The sequence below is a fragment of the Bufo bufo genome, chromosome 1, assembly GCF_905171765.1.
Source record: "Bufo bufo chromosome 1, aBufBuf1.1, whole genome shotgun sequence".
Classification (NCBI taxonomy): Eukaryota; Metazoa; Chordata; class Amphibia; order Anura; family Bufonidae; genus Bufo; species Bufo bufo.
Window position 1 is genome coordinate 629255768 of NC_053389.1, and position 19622 is coordinate 629275389.

At 43.1% G+C, this 19622-nt stretch overlaps 1 protein-coding gene across 1 annotated transcript in view; it reads left to right on the plus strand.

Moving 5' to 3' along the window:
- SHF (Src homology 2 domain containing F) overlaps nucleotides 1-19622 on the plus strand; it is a 338508-nt gene that overhangs the window by 125315 nt on the left and 193571 nt on the right. The window lies entirely within an intron of this gene.

Consider the following 19622-nt stretch of genomic DNA (forward strand, 5'->3'; position numbering starts at 1 on the left):
ATGAACATTTTATTTACAATTATTTAATTTGTCCGATTACTTTTGAGCCCCTTAAATGAAGGGATTAAGTTTAAAAAATGCTTTAGTGCCTCACATTTTTATGCAATCATTTTGTTCAACTCACTGAATTAAAGCTGAAAGTCTGAACTTCAACTTCATCTGAATCGTTTTGTTCAAAATCCATTCTGGTAATGTACAGAACAAAAATTTGAAAAATGCTGTCTCTGTCCATATATATATGGACTGAACTGTACATTAATAACTTTACCTTTTTATTGTGGTATTATTTTGGGGCAGGATATCGCAGGAATAAAATCTACACCGTCGGTATAAAAATTCTTTGCATGCCATTTCCCATACGGAGCATTTCTATTATTTTCATCTGTTCAGTGTGAAAAGTGTCAGACTTGAGGGCTTTGTGTGATGTACCATAGTCTCCTGGTTCTCGGCCTTCTTTCTAATTTCTTCAGGGACTCTTTTTGTGTTCAGTGGATGACAATCCCATCTCGGAGGTCATCACTGCACCATGGCCCTATAAAGAAATCATGCAGCGTTGAAAATCCTGTCATCTTCTATCCTTGTCTCCGTGATTCCACCAGTCAGAAAGTATTTATCTACAAAGATAAGGAAATGTGAATATATATATATATATATATATATATATATATATATATATATATAATATATATATACACATACACATTATACAGCAGTTATAGGTTCATTTTCATAAGAAGTGTAGTTTTCATCTCATGTAACATTACATGCGAACCTTAGGAAATGACAATGACAGCGAGCTTCACAATCGGGGCTGAGCATTGCTTTGTAGTATTTCTTGTAGTCTCAGCATGGAACATGTTCGGATGAATGCAGACTATTGTCAATCGGCAGATCTAGTAATGGGAGTGTTTCTTCTACGGTGATCACAGCTGAACATGCCGTACAGGGTAGAATTCCTAATAATTAGAAGGAATGGGTTAATAGCCTATCCTGAGGATAGTCCGTCAATACGCTGAACCCGTTAAACCCCTACAGGCTTTAGGTTCTGTAATGTGCACCTTTTTCATTGACACTTTGAATGTGAGCAATGAATTGCTTTAAAACATATTACAGCCTTTGAGCACAGCAAGTTTAGGCTACCTGCGTAGTGGCGGATTACATAGTGTTTTTCTGGGCAGATTTCCATACAGAAAAACTGCAGCATAGTACAGTGCCAGCAAAATGAATGAGAGCTGACAAATCTCATGTACATTTTGCGTACCTCTTCCGTCTGGAAATTGACCCGCCGTGCAGATTTTAGAATCCGCAGCATGTCGATTGTGTGTGTGGTTCCTCATCTAAGGGTACTCTCACACTAGCGTTATTCTTTTCCGGCGCTGAGTTCCGTCCTAGGGGCTCAATACCGGAAAAGAACTGATCAGTTTTATCCCCATGCATTCTAAATGGAGAATAATCCGTTCAGGATGCATCAGGATGTCTTCAGTTCAGTCTTTTTGACTGATCAGGACGGAGATAATACCGCAGCATGCTACGGTTTTATCTCCAGCCCAAAAAATGGAACACTTGCCTGAATGCTGGATCGGGCATTTTTTTTCCATAGGAATGTATTAGTGCCGGATCCATCCTTCCGGTCTGCACATACGCAGACCTTTAAATGATGTGAAAAAAATAGAAACTGATCCGTTTGTCCGTATGACAAACGGATAGACGGATCCGCTCTTGCAATGCATTTGTGAGACGGATCCGCATTCGGATCCGTCTTCAAATGCTGTCCGTCTGCATGCAGATTGCCGGATCCGGCAGGCAGTTGCGGCGACGGAACTGCTTGCCGGATCACTCTACCGCAAGTGTGACAGTACCCTTAGATATAGTGGTTTTCCCCATAGACTTCCATGGGGTTGTTAACGTAAAGAGAAAATCCACATAAAAATCACATTAAATAGTGAAGATTCATATGTGTTTATGGTTTTGGTGCGGATTTCATGTAGATTTTCTGCATACAATTCCGCACCATGTGCAGGTAGATTCATCACTTTGATAGCTTTCTTTGCATGTTTCATGTCTTATAACGAACCGATTGTGGTGCCCCCTTTATCATATTGATTTCCCTTCTGTATCCATTGAAATCAATAATTGCCAATTATTTTCAATTGATAACTGTGGACTGCCAAGCGCAATGCAAGGCACAGCAAGGCCCTGGAATCTATATAACCAGACAAGCTCTTCAACCTGGATTCTTCTGGGATGTGATGGAATCCTCTGAATGTGCAGTAATATGGTGGGTCTAATGACAAGGACATGGTATCTTATACACTGCCCATAACTAGCAATGATATAGCCATTCCTGCTGCCGACAAATGATAATTTTTATGTCCAGGTAGAAAAGGCAGTGAATGACAAATGCGTGTTTTATCTCTTGTCTTTGTAACTGGGCAGATATTTTGAATGAACATTTGGCCAATCATGGTCCCATGTAAATTGATGCTCTAAAATCAAACTGGAAGCATATCATGTCTTTTATATAGGATTAAAGGGCAACTGTCAGCAGATTTGTACCTATGAAACTGGCTGACCTGTTACATGTGCACTTGGCAGCTGAAGGCCTCTGTGTTGGTCCCAAGTTCATATGTGCCCACATTGCTGAGAAAAGTGATGTTTTAATATATGTAAATTAGCCTCTAGGAGCAACAGGGGCTTTGTCCTTACACCTAGAGGCTCTGTGTCACAAACCAGCGGGTGTGAACCCACTGTGCCACGCGTCCTACCTCCTCTAAGGGCGTTGTCTAAGTGAACCCTTCGATCTTCACAGTACCCCTGATGGTGGGGATAGACTTTACTGAGGGGAACACCGGGTCGCCACCTCTTGAGGAGGATAGGCACACGAGGCAGCTGGTCCAGGTGGACCAGGAGATACCTGAGAAAGGTACCAGAGGTACAGACGTTGTCAGCAGGTCATCAGAGTCGTTACCAGGAGGAACAGTGCAGGACCGAAGGATGAGGCAGAGGCGAAGTCAGACAGCCAAAAGGTCAGGGCAGGCGGCACAGGTACAGGTCAGGCAATCAGGATCGGCAACAGGAGAGTCAAAGCAAGCAGGCAGGGATCAAACAGGTAGCAGAGTCCAGGAACACAAGTACGAGTCAGGAACACAGGCACACAAGCGGATATCAGGAACCTTGGCAGGACACAAGGACTTTGACACTGAGGCATCTGGGAAGGGGGTTGAGACACTTATATATGTGCAGGAGGGCTAGGATTGGTTGGCGTGGTCACATGATCCAACCCGTAAAACAGAGGAAGTGACGCTCGCCGGCCCTTAGGCTGGGTTCACACTTGAGCGTATTTGATATGCGCGTTTTATGCACGTTTTTGTCCATAGTCAACGCGCGTATTACGCGCTTGACAGCAGTGATTGACAGCATCTTGGTCAGGCTAGACATTTGCCTCTCACTAGGGTGTGGCCTTTTATTGCCTGTTGCTTTGTGCCAAACGCGCGTTCGTACGCACGTTTTTCTGGTCACAAACGCGCAAAAGAACATATTTGCGCGTTCCTATGCAATCCTATGGCCGCAAACGCGCGACAAAACGCCCCAACAAAGCTCAAGAACTTTTTTGAGCGCAGGGCGTTTTTCATTGCGTTCAAACGCGCTGTAAAACGCTCAAGTGAGAACCAGGGCCATAGGGAAGCATTGGTTTTCATGTGTTGAGCGTTTTACAGCGCGTTTGAACGCGCTGTAAAACGCTCAAGTGTGAACCCAGCCTTAAGGAAATGCTGCAGGAAACAAGCAGCAAGCATGCTGTGGCCAGGGCTGAAAGGAAACGCTGGCAGCAGATCACCGCTGAACACGGCGCCCGGTACCGCAGCGGTAAGCAGGCAAACAGCGGCGCACAGTAGCCGCTGTTACACTCTGCTCTTTCTGCAACTGCCACACCCTCTCCACTTTGACAATGCCAAGTGTGATGACGTTTTCTCTACCTGGCCCTGTCAATTAAATACTGTAATTTGTGCAATTACATTAAATTATACTTTAGCTATCTAAAAATCAGACAATCCTAACCGGGAGGAATGGGGAGCCTTACTGATCCAGTAAATCCCTTTGTGTTTTAGTGCATCATTCCTGTCCTCCTCACCATGCTTTATTTCTTGGCTGCAGCGATGACATCATGTGACTTCTGCAGTCAATGTCTACAGAGGCCATGTTGTCAAACCTGACATCATGGGTCTTTGTGTTTGTTTTTTTTTTTTGTTTTTTTTTTATTTTCCTTCCTTGGCTACATTTTGCCCCATATTGGATGACCCCTTTAAAATAAACATTCTCCTGGATTGACACAGTCGCACATGGCATCACCAGTGGTTATATTGCCAAAGTTAATTGTTTATACATTCATGCGATTTGGACAATGGATAACATTAGCTTTTCTGTCTTCCGTGGATAAGAATCTGCTAAAATAATATGTAAGGTTCAATGAAAGCAGCAGAGCCACTTCACATTAACTCCATTATCCAAGCTGATGACTCTGATTTATAGTGTATTTCGCTCACTATCTCTTTGTAATGTCCTTTCCTAGATTTGTACAGGCAAGCACAAAGCCCAAAGGGGAAATTAGTACTTGGCATCCATTTGTGAAGTGTGTTTTCCTTCTTGTACTTTTGTCATTGGCTCTTTGTACTTAAATCTGTTCCATTTCTCCTTTCTTCCAGCCCGATTCTCGACAGTAGTCCATAAAACTGCCTGCCGTAAGGCTTCTTTACTGAATAAAAGATGGTAAAACAAGAGTTGTAGAATTGTGGTGGCGGTCTACCGTGGCCTCTACATCAATCCCCAAAGTTTTTGTTTTGTTTTGTTTTTGTTTTACATTTGCTAATTATCTGAAATGTCACTGGGAAGGTTGAAGGTTGGTGATTTATATTGATGTGGTCTGTGACTTGGGACCTCCACTGATTCCTGGAATAAAGGAGTGCTTCAGAGTGCACTATAATGCCACATTCACATATCAGGGATTCACGGACATGTGCTATATGTGTTCTCCATGGACCCCACGCGTTCCCATTCATTTTAATGTGTGTTCACTTATATCTGTTTTAATATGGTCCGTGGTTTTAGCACGGAAGCATGCTCTATTCTGTCTGTGTTCATGGACCCATCACATCCATTATAGTCTATGGGTGTGTGAAAAACGCAGACTCAGCAGGGATGCCATTTGTGTTATATCAATTTTGCGGAACGGATGCGGACCCATTCATTTTAGTGGGGCTGCAGAAGATGTGGACAGCACACTGTGTGCTGTCCGCATCCGTTTTTTCGTTCTGCGACCCCGCAAAAAAGGTAGAGCATATAATATTTTTCAACAAACAATCAATGGAAACCCATGAATGTTGGCTTTTAATGTTGTGAACATCCTTTAAGACACAGCTATGCTTACCTTATAGGAAGCCTGGTAAACCTCTCTAGTCTTCAGAATGTCAAGATGTTCCTCCGTCACTTCCCCATGTTTTTACTTTGCTGCTGTTTTTGTTCTGATTGACTGCTGGGTATAAGCACAAGCACTCAGATACTAGGGCACAACTATAGCGGATGCAGAGACTTCCATCACACCCTGGCCCTGCTACCTGAGGGAGCCAAATAGGTTTCTCTGCCCCATATGAGGAGACCGGTACTATCAAAGACGCAAGGGTGCCTTTGAGAGATCAGGGTGCACACAAGCAAATGGCTGAAAACCCTATAAAAAATAAAATAAAAGACTAAACCAGGGGCGGCCATTTCAGTTGCACTTGGGCTCAGTGGGAGAGGGGACGCTTCCTAACTGTAGGGTAGTAGCAAAAGTGCTCAGGCAGCAGTGCTAAGCTGAGAGTGGGGTTTAGATGTGTGACGGGGGTGAAACTTAGTGGTACAGTGGGGGCCTTCAGGACACGGCTTTGTTTAGGGCTCCAGAAATGCCAGATCTGTCTCTGGACCACATTTTTATTGGGGCCCACAACCTTCAAACAACTGTACTCATCATAAATTCTACCATTCCCTTATGTACTTTGCTGTGAACTTCAATAATCAACTCAACAAAACAAAGATCCATTACACAATTGTGAGCCCAATTTAACTCGAGGCAAGGCGTTCCGCATGACCAGCTGGTGTAGCTGCAGGTATATTTCAAGTTGTTCTCTCAGCTGATTTTTAGATTGAGCGATAAATTTATGCATCAACATTTCTTTAATGTTTAGTCTCTGATGAAGAGACCATATGGTGTTTAAATCCAGGAGAACATATAACGTAACTCCGACACCCTGCTAGAACAAATCTACACGCATTACCATTCTGCTGCCTTAGGCCGAATGCACACGGCCGTGTTCCGTCGCTGAGAGCGGTCCGTGGTATGCCGGGCTGGATTCCTGTTCAGAGCAGGAGCGCACGGTGTTATTGGTTGCTATGACGCTGTGCGCTTCATGCCACCGCTGCACTACAGTAATACACTCGTATAGTGTATTACTGTAGTGCAGCGGCGACATGAAGCGCACGGCGTCATAGCAACCAATGACGCCGTGCGCTCCTGCTCTGAACAGGAATCCAGCCCGGCATACCACGGACCGTTCTCGGGCGCGGACCACGGCGGTGTGCATTCGGCCTCAATGAAATAAAGTACCGTAAGTCATCATTTTTTTCCCGTGCTGAACGCTGCAGAAAATGACTGATTTATGTCCAGAGTTACTTGTGCTTTGGTCACCCGTAGAGCATTTACATAGTAAATTATGTGGCATTGTATTACCACAAAACAGACTGCAGGAACATCTGAGGTCTGCAGTCCTGTCCAGGAATGGTGGTTATTACAAACCATTAAAAATGCCTTCCTGCATTAGTTCCTGACCAATATTCATAACACAAAGGAGACAGGATTCCGGTCTCTGCTAATAGAGTTCTTTTACTGGGATGCTAGTTTTTCGTACACTTACACTTTATATTCATAAGGGAAAATGCCACTGCAGTTTTTGATTCAGTTTTTTGAGCCAAGCCGAATGCTAGTTTTTGCACACAGTCTTTTCTTTGGTGCTTCTACCATTTTTTGTTTGGCGTCTTCTTTTTTTCAGCTTTTTTTTAATGGCCAGATGTTATTTTAAAGGGCATCTGTCAGCAGATTTGTACCTATGAAACTGGCTGCCCTGTTACATGTGCAGCTGAAGACATCTGTGTTGGTCCCGTGTTCATATGTGCCGCATTGCTGAGAAAAACAATGCAAATGAGCCTCTAGGACAGGGATGGGCAAACTCGGCCCTCCAGCTGTTTAAAAACTACAAATCCCATCATTCCCAGTCTGCCTACAGCTATCAGCCTACAGCAGGGCATGATGGGATTTTCTAGTTTTAAAACAGCTGAAGGGCCGAGTTTGCCCATCCCTGCTCTAGGAGCAACAGGGGCGTTACCATTACACTTAGTTTTTTTTCAAGTTTTACTGAATCTTTTCCCACAAAAATATTTCAACCTGCTCAGCTCCTTCTGCTCAATAACATGCTGCCTGCAGATTGCATTGCATTTTGTGGCAACAGGTTTTCTTTAAATAAAATCAGCATGCTTCTGAGTATAGATGATTAGGGATGAGTGAACCCGTGGAAGTTCGGGTTCAACCGAACTTCAGGTCAAGGTTCGGGACCCGAACTTGACCCCAAACTTGGACCCCAAACTTGGACCCCATTAAACTCAATGGAGACCCAAACTTCACTTTATTAGACAGAATTGAATATAAGACAGAATGCTAAATAAAATGGCCATTGAGGTGTTAAAAAAAAACAAAAAACTCACATCATCCACTTGATCGCGCAAGTCTTCTTTCTTCAGGACCTGCAAAAGGACCTGCGATGATGTCACCACGTGGTGAGCGCAGTGATGTCACCACAGGTCCTGCTGAATGAAGATAGAAGTTCTATCTTCATTCTGCAGGACCTGAGGTGACGTCACCGCGCGTCCTTTTGCAGGTCCTGAAGAAAGAAGACCTGCGCGATCAAGTTGATGAGGCTAGGGGTTTTTTTTGTTTGTTTTTTAACCTCTTTAATGGCTATTTTATTTAGCTTTCTGTCTTAATAATGCTAACATTTTCCGTTATAACCATGTTATAATGGAAAATAATAAAATCACCCGAACTTCAGTGAAAAAGTTCGGGTCTGGGTACCCAAATTCGCAAAGTTTGGTACGAACCCGAACTTTGCAGTTCGGGTTCGCTCAACCCTATTGATGATAATTAAAATCTTACTAGTACTATCGTTGGTTCTACAGCTGGCATCACCATGTTCGCCAAAGCACCACAGTCACAGAAATCGTTCTATGCATGCCGGATATTTGACCATCACGGTTCTGCCAATTTTTGCTTCTTTTAGTACAGTATATATTAGTACTATAACGTGTAAGTATTCCCTTTTTTCCTTCTTTTATAATGTACACACTGATGCAAGCTATATACCAATTCCGACTAAAGAGTGCCAGAGGAGGATAATCTACTAGAATTGCCCATGTAGTGGTTCAGCCCTGTTCATATAGGCATATGCTGTAGTATGATTTATGCTGGCATTATTAAGAGCTCAGGTGCTCTTACTGATAGGTGAGCCCATGTGATTAATAGCTGTTACCTGCTTTCAGTCCCTCGGAGCCCTCGGGGAGGTAGAAGTGCCAGCCTCCTCAATGGGAGGGACATGTTCTGCAAAGTGCAGGTGTGTTGCTGGCACTCGCACTACCGGCACTTGAGCTAAACAGAAGGTGCCCATGCTGATACACACAACTATGTCCAGATCCATTATGATCACCTTTGCTGGTTGCTAGGAAGCAACTCAAACATTCTTGCAAAGGAAAGACACCCTAACGAATATTTACAAGAATAAAGTCTGCTTTCTCTCCGAGGCATTTTGCAAATGTATATCAGTTGCAAAATATCTTCTGTTCACGCTCCACATATTGTGAGTGTTGTGATTGCATTATCATGGTGGGTACGTGCCGTAAAAATGACCTTTCTATAACAATGTATGGTATGCATGTACTGTAGACTCTAATGGGATAACTCTCAATTGAAATATGTGTTTAGAGAGTCATCTCAATTTATGGCTAAGGTACACTTTAGCACATTTCTGATCTCTGCACTACTGAAGAGGTTAATGGTCCCCTCTGTTCATAGGCTTAAATAAGCCATCTGGAAATGCTGAAGTGGATGTAACAAGTTGCCAATCAAGACCAGCGAGGCTTTATTGCTGCGCCGTGCTTGTCCTTGAGTGGTCTGATCTAATTTTGAGAAATTATTTTGGCTTATTTGCCTTTAATTTGTATTCCATCCAACAGCTCAGGCAGAGGAGACATCTAGGTTGGTACTTAAAGGGGTTGTCTCACTTCAGTAAGTGGCATATATCATGTAGAGAAAGTTAATACAAGGCACTTACTAATGTATTGTGCTTCCTTTGCTGGTTGGATACATTTTTCCGCAATAACAGCAAATAAGTCGCCATGTAAATATAAAAAATAAAATAAAATGGATAAAAAGGTTAATGGAAAATTCACTTGCAATATTGCATAAGGTGATTGGGGTTTGCTTGCGATGATAATATCCCCACAATTTTGAATCAGTGTTCCCTTTAAAAACTGTAATATCTCACAGTCCAAAGAACAGCAATAAAGTGTCTGTCTTCCACTGAAATGATCACACAATGCTCAATAATACCACCGTGGTATTTTTGTGTTGGAATTAGGCTACTTTCACACTAGCGTTTTTCTTTTCCGGCATAGAGTTCCGTCACAGGGGCTCTATACCGGAAAAGAACTGATCAGCTTCATCCCCATGCATTCTGAATGGAGAGCAATCCGTTCAGGATGCATCAGGATGTCTTCAGTTCAGTCATTTTGACTGATCAGGCAAAAGAGAAAACCGTGGCATGCTACGGTTTTATCTCCGGCAAAAAAAAAACTGAAGATTTGCCTGAATGCCGGATCTGGCATTTTTTTCCATAGGAATGCTGGATTCGTCCTTACGGTCTGCGCATGCGCAGACCTTTAAAAATGAGAAGAAAAAAAATAAATACCGGATCCGTTTTGCCTGATGACACCGGAAAAAAAACGGATCCAGTATTGCAATGCATTTTTCTGACTGATCAGGATCCTGATCAGTCTGAAAAATGCCTGATCAATCAGAAAAAATGACATGCGTTTGCATACAGTTTGCCTGATCCGGCAGGCAGTTCAGGCAACGAAACTGCCTGCCGGAATCAAACAACGCAAGTGTGAAAGTACCCTTAATTAGAATATCACATATGAGATGTACACTCACCTAAAGAATTATTAGGAATACCTGTTCTATTTCTCATTAATGCAATTATCTAGTCAACCAATCACATGGCAGTTGCTTCAATGCATTTAGGGGGGTGGTCCTGGTCAAGACAATCTCCTGAACTCCAAACTGAATGTCAGAATGGGAAAGAAAGGTGATTTAAGCAATTTTGAGCGTGGCATTGTTGTTGGTGCCAGACGGGCCGGTCTGAGTATTTCACAATCTGCTCAGTTACTGGGATTTTCACGCACAACCATTTCTAGGGTTTACAAAGAATGGGGGGAAAAGGAAAAACATCCAGTATGTGGCAGTCCTGTGGGCAAAAATGCCTTGTGGATGCTAGAGGTCAGAGGAGAATGGGCCGACTGATTCAAGCTGATAGAAGAGCAACGTTGACTGAAATAACCACTCGTTACAACCGAGGTATGCAGCAAAGCATTTGTGAAGCCACAACACGCACAACCTTGAGGCGGATGGGCTACAACAGCAGAAGACCCCACCAGGTACCACTCATGTCCACTACAAATAGGAAAAAGAGGCTACAATTTGCACAAGCTCACCAAAATTGGACTGTTGAAGACTGGAAAAATGTTGCCTGGTCTGATGAGTCTCGATTTCTGTTGAGACATTCAAATGGTAGAGTCCGAATTTGGCGTAAACAGAATGAGAACATGTATCCATCCTCTGATGGCTACTTCCAGCAGGATAATGCACCATGTCACAAAGCTCGAATCATTTCAAATTGGTTTCTTGAACATGACAATGAGTTCACTGTACTAAAATGGCCCCCACAGTCACCAGATCTCAACCCAATAGAGCATCTTTGGGATGTGGTGGAACGGGAGCTTCGTGCCCTGGATGTGCATCCCTCAAATCTCCATCAACTGCAAGATGCTATCCTATCAATATGGGCCAACATTTCTAAAGAATGCTATCAGCACATTGTTGAATCAATGCCACATAGAATTAAGGCAGTTCTGAAGGCAAAAGGGGGTCCAACACCGTATTAGTATGGTGTTCCTAATAATTCTTTAGGTGAGTGTATATGTTTGTAACAGCCTTCTTGATTATGGAAACATCCGTTACAAGATAAACATTTTCATTGGAGTGTATCACATTCCCATACTTAAAGAGGACCTTTCACCCGAAGAAAGTATGTAAACTCACCATAAAGACGTGTAGAGCGGCGCCCAGGGATCTCCCTGCACTTACTGTTATCCCCGGGCGCCGCTCCGTTCTCCGGTTATAGCCTCCGGTATGTTTGCCGTTAGGCTCCACCCAGTTGAGCCTGCTGCGGTCTTCTTCTCCTATGCTGTAGCGCTGGCCAATCACAGCGCTCAGCTCATATAATTATTAAATAACCTTATGCAGTATCAACTTTAAAAACGCATCAAACTATGTGATGCAATTAATGATCAAAAAAATCTAAGCAAACGATGTGTAGTCTGTTGTAGAAACACATATAAGAACACATACACAAACACCAAATTGTATATTTTGAAAGAAATACAAAAGAAATATTAAAAATTCTATATCAATCTGCTCATCTCCTCCTGCTCTATAACCACTGCCTTTTGTGGTGACACACATACCTTTTCACAGAATCCTAGTTGTATGGGTAATGGTTTAGCAATGTGTACCAAGTTTACTTTATTTCTTTTTCTTTCTATTCTAGATATTATCCCAACTTTATCCTATTAGTTCGACTAGTGTTCTGCTGAAGGAGGTTGTCAGTTCTATTAATATTATCTTTTTAAAGGTGGTCTATGCATCCATTTTAGCTTGCAAATTAATCTTGCAGTCCAGTAAAAGTCAATGCCCTCCTGTAAATATAAATATTCCTGTAATAAAATAATCTCTAATTCTATCAATTGAACTTAATATTTTTTTATCCATATTGTTGTAGCTTTTGAGCCTTTAAAGTAAGTTTCTTATGGAATATTTTTATATGTACAGTTTTTAAAATATTAAGATGGTAACACCATCACTAAATGTAAGAGGAATAAACCTAAGAGAAGAACAATGCTCTGCCGTGAATTTTTTTTGTACAACCAATTGCACACTGTGTCCAAAAAGCTCGCCGTACGCATTTTACAGATGGCAATCTGCAATGCGTAATGCGTACGTGCTTTTTCATTCTGCAGGCCACAGAGGAACTTTCCTTCAGTTCCAAGAGGTGGTTATCAAGGCCCTAATTTTTTAAAGCTAGGTCCCCCAGACAGCAAGTAAGGGAAGGACCCAAAAAAGATGCAGGGTGTGTTCCAAAAGGGGGATAAGGAGAGACACGATTTACCACTGCGAAACCTGGCCTGTGCATACAGGAGTGCTTCAGAATCTACCACTCATCCATGGAGTATTAATTTAATTTCATCCATGTAATTTTGCCACCTTATACCTCTGATTTAGTCTGCATAGCTTACATATCCACTTTTCTCCAAACACTACATACTCATTTCTGTGAAACACCTGTTAAGTCAAAAGTGCCCTTTCCACCCCTTAAAATGTTTTGCTCTTTCCAAAATGGGGTCACTTCTTGTTTTTTTTATTTATTTATGTGGACCTCAGAAAATTTATTTAATGCACATGGCACCTAAAATACATGTCTGTTTATTCAGGCATGCAAAAAAAAACAGTTTTTGCAGTTTGCCTCTAGAGCCCTGCTTTGTGCCAATACAGCAGGCTACAAGCAGATATGGGGTGTTTGCAAAAAGGGGAGAGAATGGGGAACATATACTGGGGTGCATTTTCTCATTTAACCCCTTGTGAAAGTGAAAAATTGGGATCTGCTAGTAATTGTTCATTTTAACAAATGTGTGCTTTTAAGTCCTTTCTCTAGTAATTCTGCCTTCTGTGAGACACCCATTTGCTGAAAAGTACCCTTTCCACCCAATGTTCGTAGGGGGTGCTCTTTCCGAAATGGGGTCACTTCTTCGGGTTTTTCATTTCTGGGGACCTCAGGAAATTTATTTAATGTGACATAAAATAATATTTAAATATTTTCATTTTCTCAATCCCCGGAGAACCCCTTTAAAGGTGTTTTCTGGGAGGACAATATTGAAGACCTATCCTCAGGATCGGTCATAAATATCTGACAGGTGGGAATCCTACTCCTGGCTGCACTGGCAACAGCAGTTTTGGGGCTCTTTCACACTTGCATTGTCCGGATCCGTCGTGCACTCCATTTGCCGGAATTACACGCCGGATCCGGAAAAACGCAAGTGAACTGAAAGCATTTGAAGACGGATCCGTCTTCAAAATGCGTTCAGTGTTACTATGGCACCCAGGACGCTATTATAGTCCTGGTTGCCATAGTAGTAGTGGGGAGCGGGGGAGCAGTATACTTACAGTCCGTGCGGCTCCCGGGGCGCTTCAGAATGACGTCAGGGCGCCCCATGCGACACGTCATCCATGAGCGTGGGGCGCCCTGACGTCACTCTGGAGCGCCCCGGGAGCCGCACGGACGGTAAGTATACTGCTCCCCCGCTCCCCACTACACTTTACCATGGCTGCCAGGACTTTAGCGTCTTGGCAGCCATGGTAACCATTCAGAAAAAGCTAAACGTCGGATCCGGTAATGCGCCGAAACGACGTTTAGCTTAAGGCCGGATCCGGATTAATGCCTTTCAATGGGCATTAATTCCGGATCCGGCCTTGCGGCAAGTGTTCCGGATTTTTGGCCGGAGCAAAAAGCGCAGCATGCTGCGGTATTTTCTCCGGCCAAAAAACGTTCCGTTCCGGAACGGAAGGCATCCTGATGCATCCTGAACGGATTTCTCTCCATTCAGAATGCATGGGGATAATCCTGATCAGGATTCTTCCAGCATAGAGCCCCGACGACGGAACTCTATGCCGGAAGAAAAGAACGCAAGTGTGAAAGGGCCCTTGAGAGGCTGGCGGTCCTCATAGCGTACCAAACACAACTCCATACCAAAGCACTATGGCCAGCTGATCAGCAGGGTGCTGGAATTCTGACTGCAACTGATCTAAGGCTACTTTCACACTAGCGTTCGGGTGTCCGCTCGTGAGCTCCGTTTGAAGGGGCTCACGAGCGGCCCCGAACGCATCCGTACTGCCCTAATGCATTCTGACTGGACGCGGATCCGCTCAGAATGCATCAGTCTGGCAGCGCTCAGCCTCCGCTCCGCTCAGCAGGCGGACACCTGAACGCTGCTTGCAGCGTTCGGGTGTCCGCCTGGCCGTGCGGAGGCAAACGGATCCGTCCAGACTTACAATGGAAGTCAATGGGGACGGATCCGCTTGAAGATGGCACCATATGGCTCAATCTTCAAACGGATCCGTCCCCCATTGACTTTCAATGTAAAGTCTGAACGGATCCGCTCAGGCTACTTTCAGACTTAGAATTTTTTTCAAATTATAATGCAGACGGATCCGTTCTGAACGGATACAAACGTCTGCATTATAGGAGCGGATCCGTCTGAGCAGACATCAGACGGACCCGCTCTGAACGCAAGTGTGAAAGTAGCCTAAGATGGATGACCTTTCCTGAGGAGAGGTCATCAGTATTGTACTCTCAGAGAACCTTTTTAACATTATGAATTATTTTCTATTGGGTCATGGATGTTCTGATTGTTTGCCAGTAACACTGACTCCCGTAATGGCTCCTATATGTGTGTATATATAATATCTGTGTGTATATATAATATCTGGTCAATTTGCTTCCCCGGTAGCTTTTCGAGGAATGTGCTTTGAGTTTCTTGCTACTCTACTCTACTTTATTTCAGTAGTGGCAATTCCACACATCTCCATTACAGGAAAATTGTTATGACTATATTCCCATATACACCTAATGAGTCTCTTATTCCCTAAGCTGTTTCAATGAACTGGCCTTTTCTTGGACTGATCAGTGAGGCATTGAAGGGATCCTGAGGAGACGGTAAAATTTAAAATTATAAAGTTTACCTCAGCTGACTTCTTGCAGTATTTGTGAAGGATCATTTAGGAAAGTGGCTCTGTGAGGGACGAAATGGTATCCTAAAATCTTGGATTAGTATGGGTTTTACAACCATTAGCTATTGGTGAATCCAAAAATTAAAGGGTTTCTATCACTTTGTATCACATAATTAGCTGTCAGACACTAGCGATCTGCTAGTGTCTGCTCTGGCCAACCATTCTACTATAATCACTTGTGGGGCAGCGGTTTTGCTAAAAAACGAACTTTTATAAATATGCTAATGAGCCTCTAGGTGCTATGGGGGCGTCATTAGCACCTAGAGGCTCGGTCTACCTTCATAAACAGTCGCCGCCCAGCGCGTCCCTCCAGCCCGCCCATCTCCTCCTGAATGCGATCCTCCGTGTGACGCAGCGGACGAATTCTCGCGCATGCGCTGTGCGCGGCTGTATTCGGCGCATGCGCTTTGAATGTCTGCTCCCAGCTCAGACGTCTCAAATGCGCCGAATACAGCCGCGCACGGCGCATGCGCGAGAATTCGTCTGCTACCTCAGACATCTCAAATGGGCCGAATACAGCCGCGCACAGCGCATGCGCGAGAATTCGTCCGCTGCGTCACACGGAGGATCGCATTCAGCAGGACATGGGCGGGCTGGAGGGACGCGCTGGGCGGCGGCTGTTTATGAAGGTAGACGGAGCCTCTAGGTGCTAATGACGCCCACATAGCACCTAGAGGCTCATTAGCATATTTATAAAAGTTAGTTTTTTAGCAAAACCGCTGCCCCACAAGTGATTATAGTAGGATGGTTGGCCAGAGCAGACACTAGCGGATCGCTAGTGTCTGACAGCTAATTATGTCATACCAAGTGATAGAAACCCTTTAAATGAAGTAAATATTCTCCTACTTCTCTATATTTGAAAGAACCATTTGTGAGCGTAAAACTCAACCTCTGCTTATAACTGAGTGTTAAAGTATGGGGCCATGGTAACCAACAATTTTGTGGCCAGTTTCAGAATGCTGTTTGAGTCGGGAATTCCTTTGTGCTCCTATAAGGTTGAGTTCACACTTCAGTTATCCATTGTGCAGATCCCATGGGGTAATTGCGCTCCAGCTATGCATCTCTAAGGGTACTTTCACACTTGCTTTAAACTTTTCCGGTATTGAGTTCTGTCCTAGGAGCTCAATATCGGAAAAATCCTAATGCTTTTTGAATGGAGAGCAATCTGTTCAGTATGCATCAGGATGTCTTCAGTTCAGTCACTGTATGGTTTTTGGACGGAGAAAATAGCGCAGCATGCTGCAGTATTTTCTCCGGCCAAAATTCCCGAACACTTGCCTGAATGCCAGATCCGGCATTAATTTCCATTGAAATGTATTAATGCCGGATCGGGTATCAAGTGTTCCAGTAAAAAGGATCCGGCATGCGCAGACCTTAAAAATAGTGAAAAATAAATACCGGATCTGTTTTTCCAGATGACACCGGAAAAACGGATCCAGTATTGCAATGCATTTGTCAGACTGATCAGGATCCTGATCAGTCTGCAAATGACATGCGTTTGCATACAGTTTTCCTGATCAGGCAAGCAGTTCAGGCAACTGAATCAAACAACGCAAGTGGGAAAGTACCCTAATATAACACCATTTTTTCCATGTCTTCAGCCGAATGACCGGTATAAGAAATGTGCCTGTTGTATAGGGGATGTGATGATGCAGTTATAGGTATAACAGAATTCGTCAGTATCCTGTTAGTATTGAGGACCTCTTTAGACTTCGGTAAGATTTATGGAGATGGGGAGAGTACACCACACTGGATGGTAACTGTACTTTCATTCCCCCCCCTCTTCACCTGTAGGTGTTTTCATATATGCATCTAACCTTAGCTCAGTGACAGTTTTGCACACAGCATTTGAGAAATTGGGTGCATTCAAGCGCAGAAAATCAATGATCTTAGCTTGGGAGCAGCGTCTCTATACGGGATACAGAGGTTTGATGCTTCACAACCATTTTTGTTTCTTCAATCCAAAAGTGATTTGTTAAAAAAAATGTTTGCCTATAAAACAAGCTCAGAAAATGCTTTTTGTTTGACCTTGTTAAGAGTTTAATAGCCAAGTTCATCTGGCCATGAGGGAAGTATCTGAAGAGCTTTTTTTTGTTTGCCACTTGATGAATCCAGTATCTCATAATCTGTATTTAGGCAGACTTTAGACTTAGCTGTTTGGGTGTATTTTAAAAATTCTTTGCATACTACAGGCTGCCTGTTTTGGAGCTATAACCCCTGATTTTTTTATGGTATAGCCGTAAAGGAGTTGTCTCATCTGAGACATTGGCACCATAAAACTAGAATTGGGCCCTCAAAGTAAATTAGATCACACCGTTCAAGCGCAGCCACCCTCCTTTCACTTCTTTGGGAGTTCCGAAGACAGCCATGGCCGTTTCCAACAGTCCCATAGAGATTAACGGAGAAGTGGCCGTGGAGGTACTGTGCACTGCCCATTAATTTTTATGGGACTTCTGAAAATAGCCAAGCTCGCGCTCTCCTTTATTTTCAAGTAAGTGAAAGGAGAGTACGAAACACATGCGTGTTGCACTGTAGTTTACTTTGGGGGACCCCATTCTAGAGAGAGGTGCAGGTCCCACCCATCCTGAGGATAGGCCATCACTTGTAAAATTCCAGAAAACTCCTTTATAACCGTGCACAAAACTGTTATAGGAGTTTTTTGACTTATTAGAAAATATAAAAATTGCATATTGTTTCTTTTTTGGGCTTGTTTTATTGGTCATAAATATAATATTTTAATGGTCTGACATTTTCACTGTTATCCTCAGGATAGGCCGTCACTGTCTGATCAGCAGGACCTAATACATGGCGTGGGCAGGGAAGGGGACGGCCTGGCAAAACGTCTCATTCATTATTTCCTACACCTGCTTTAGGCATAGAAAATGGTCTAAACGTAAAGGCCGCAAGGAAGCTGTCTTACATTTAGAATCGCGGTGGTTACGCCAAAGTGGCCGGTGCCCCTACATAACTTTGGCGATCCAGCACAGGGGCTTATTAAGACCGGCGGCTAAAACAGTGGGCTTGCTGCAGATTTTACCCTCTGTATTCCAAGGGTGAAATTTTCGCCATTAGGAGCAATTTAAAAATGCCAGACAAAATAGTGCAGCATTCTGGGCTCTATAGTCAATGGGTCCTATCCAGCTCCATTGGAGCAGAAAAAGAGATAAGTGAACCAAGCCTTAAAGGGGTATTGTAGTTACATTAGGATAACCATTAGATCAGTGGGAGTCTTACCACAGGGAACCCCACCAATCATGAGAATGAGGGCCCCATACCTCCCTTCAGCTCCCCTGAAATGAAACTGGAATACCCTTTAACCACCTCAGCCCCTATAGCTTAAACACCCTTAATGACCAGGCCACTTTTTACACTTCTGACCTACACTACTTTCACCGTTTATTGCTCGGTCATGCAACTTACCACCCAAATGAATTTTACCTCCTTTCTTCTCACTAATAGAGCTTTCATTTGGTGGTATTTCATTGCTGCTGACATTTTTACTTTTTTTGTTATTAATCGAAATTTAACGATTTTTTTTGCAAAAAAATGACATTTTTCACTTTCAGTTGTAAAATTTTGCAAAAAAAACGACATCCATATATAAATTTTTCTCTAAATTTAATGTTCTACATGTCTTTGATAAAAAAAAAAATGTTTGGGTAAAAAAAAATAATGGTTTGGATAAAAGTTATAGCGTTTACAAACTATGGTACAAAAATGTGAATTTCCGCTTTTTGAAGCAGCTCTGACTTTCTGAGCACCTGTCATGTTTCCTGAGGTTCTACAATGCCCAGACAGTACAAACACCCCACAAATGACCCCATTTCGGAAAGTAGACACCCTAAGGTATTCGCTGAAGGGCATAGTGAGTTCATAGAACTTTTTATTTTTTTCACAAGTTAGTGGAAAATGATGATTTTTTATTTTTTTTAAGTCTCATTTTCCACTAACTTGTGACAAAAAATAAAAAATTCTAGGAACTCGCCATTCCCCTCATGGAATACCTTGGGGTGTCTTCTTTCCAAAATGGGGTCACTTGTGGGGTAGTTATACTGCCCTGGCATTCTAGGGGCCCAAATGTGTGGTAAGTAGTTTGAAATCAAAATCTGTAAAAAATGGCCGGTGAAATCCGAAAGGTGCTCTTTGGAATTTGGCCCCCTTTGCCCACCTAGGCTGCAAAAAAGTGTCACACATGTGGTATCTCCGTACTCAGGAGAAGTTGGGCAATGTGTTTTGGGGTGTCATTTTACATATACCCATGCTCGGTGAGAGAAATATCTCAGCAAAAGACAACTTTTCCCATTTTTTTATACAAAGTTGGCATTTGATATTTCTCTCACCCAGCATAGGTATATGTAAAATGACACCC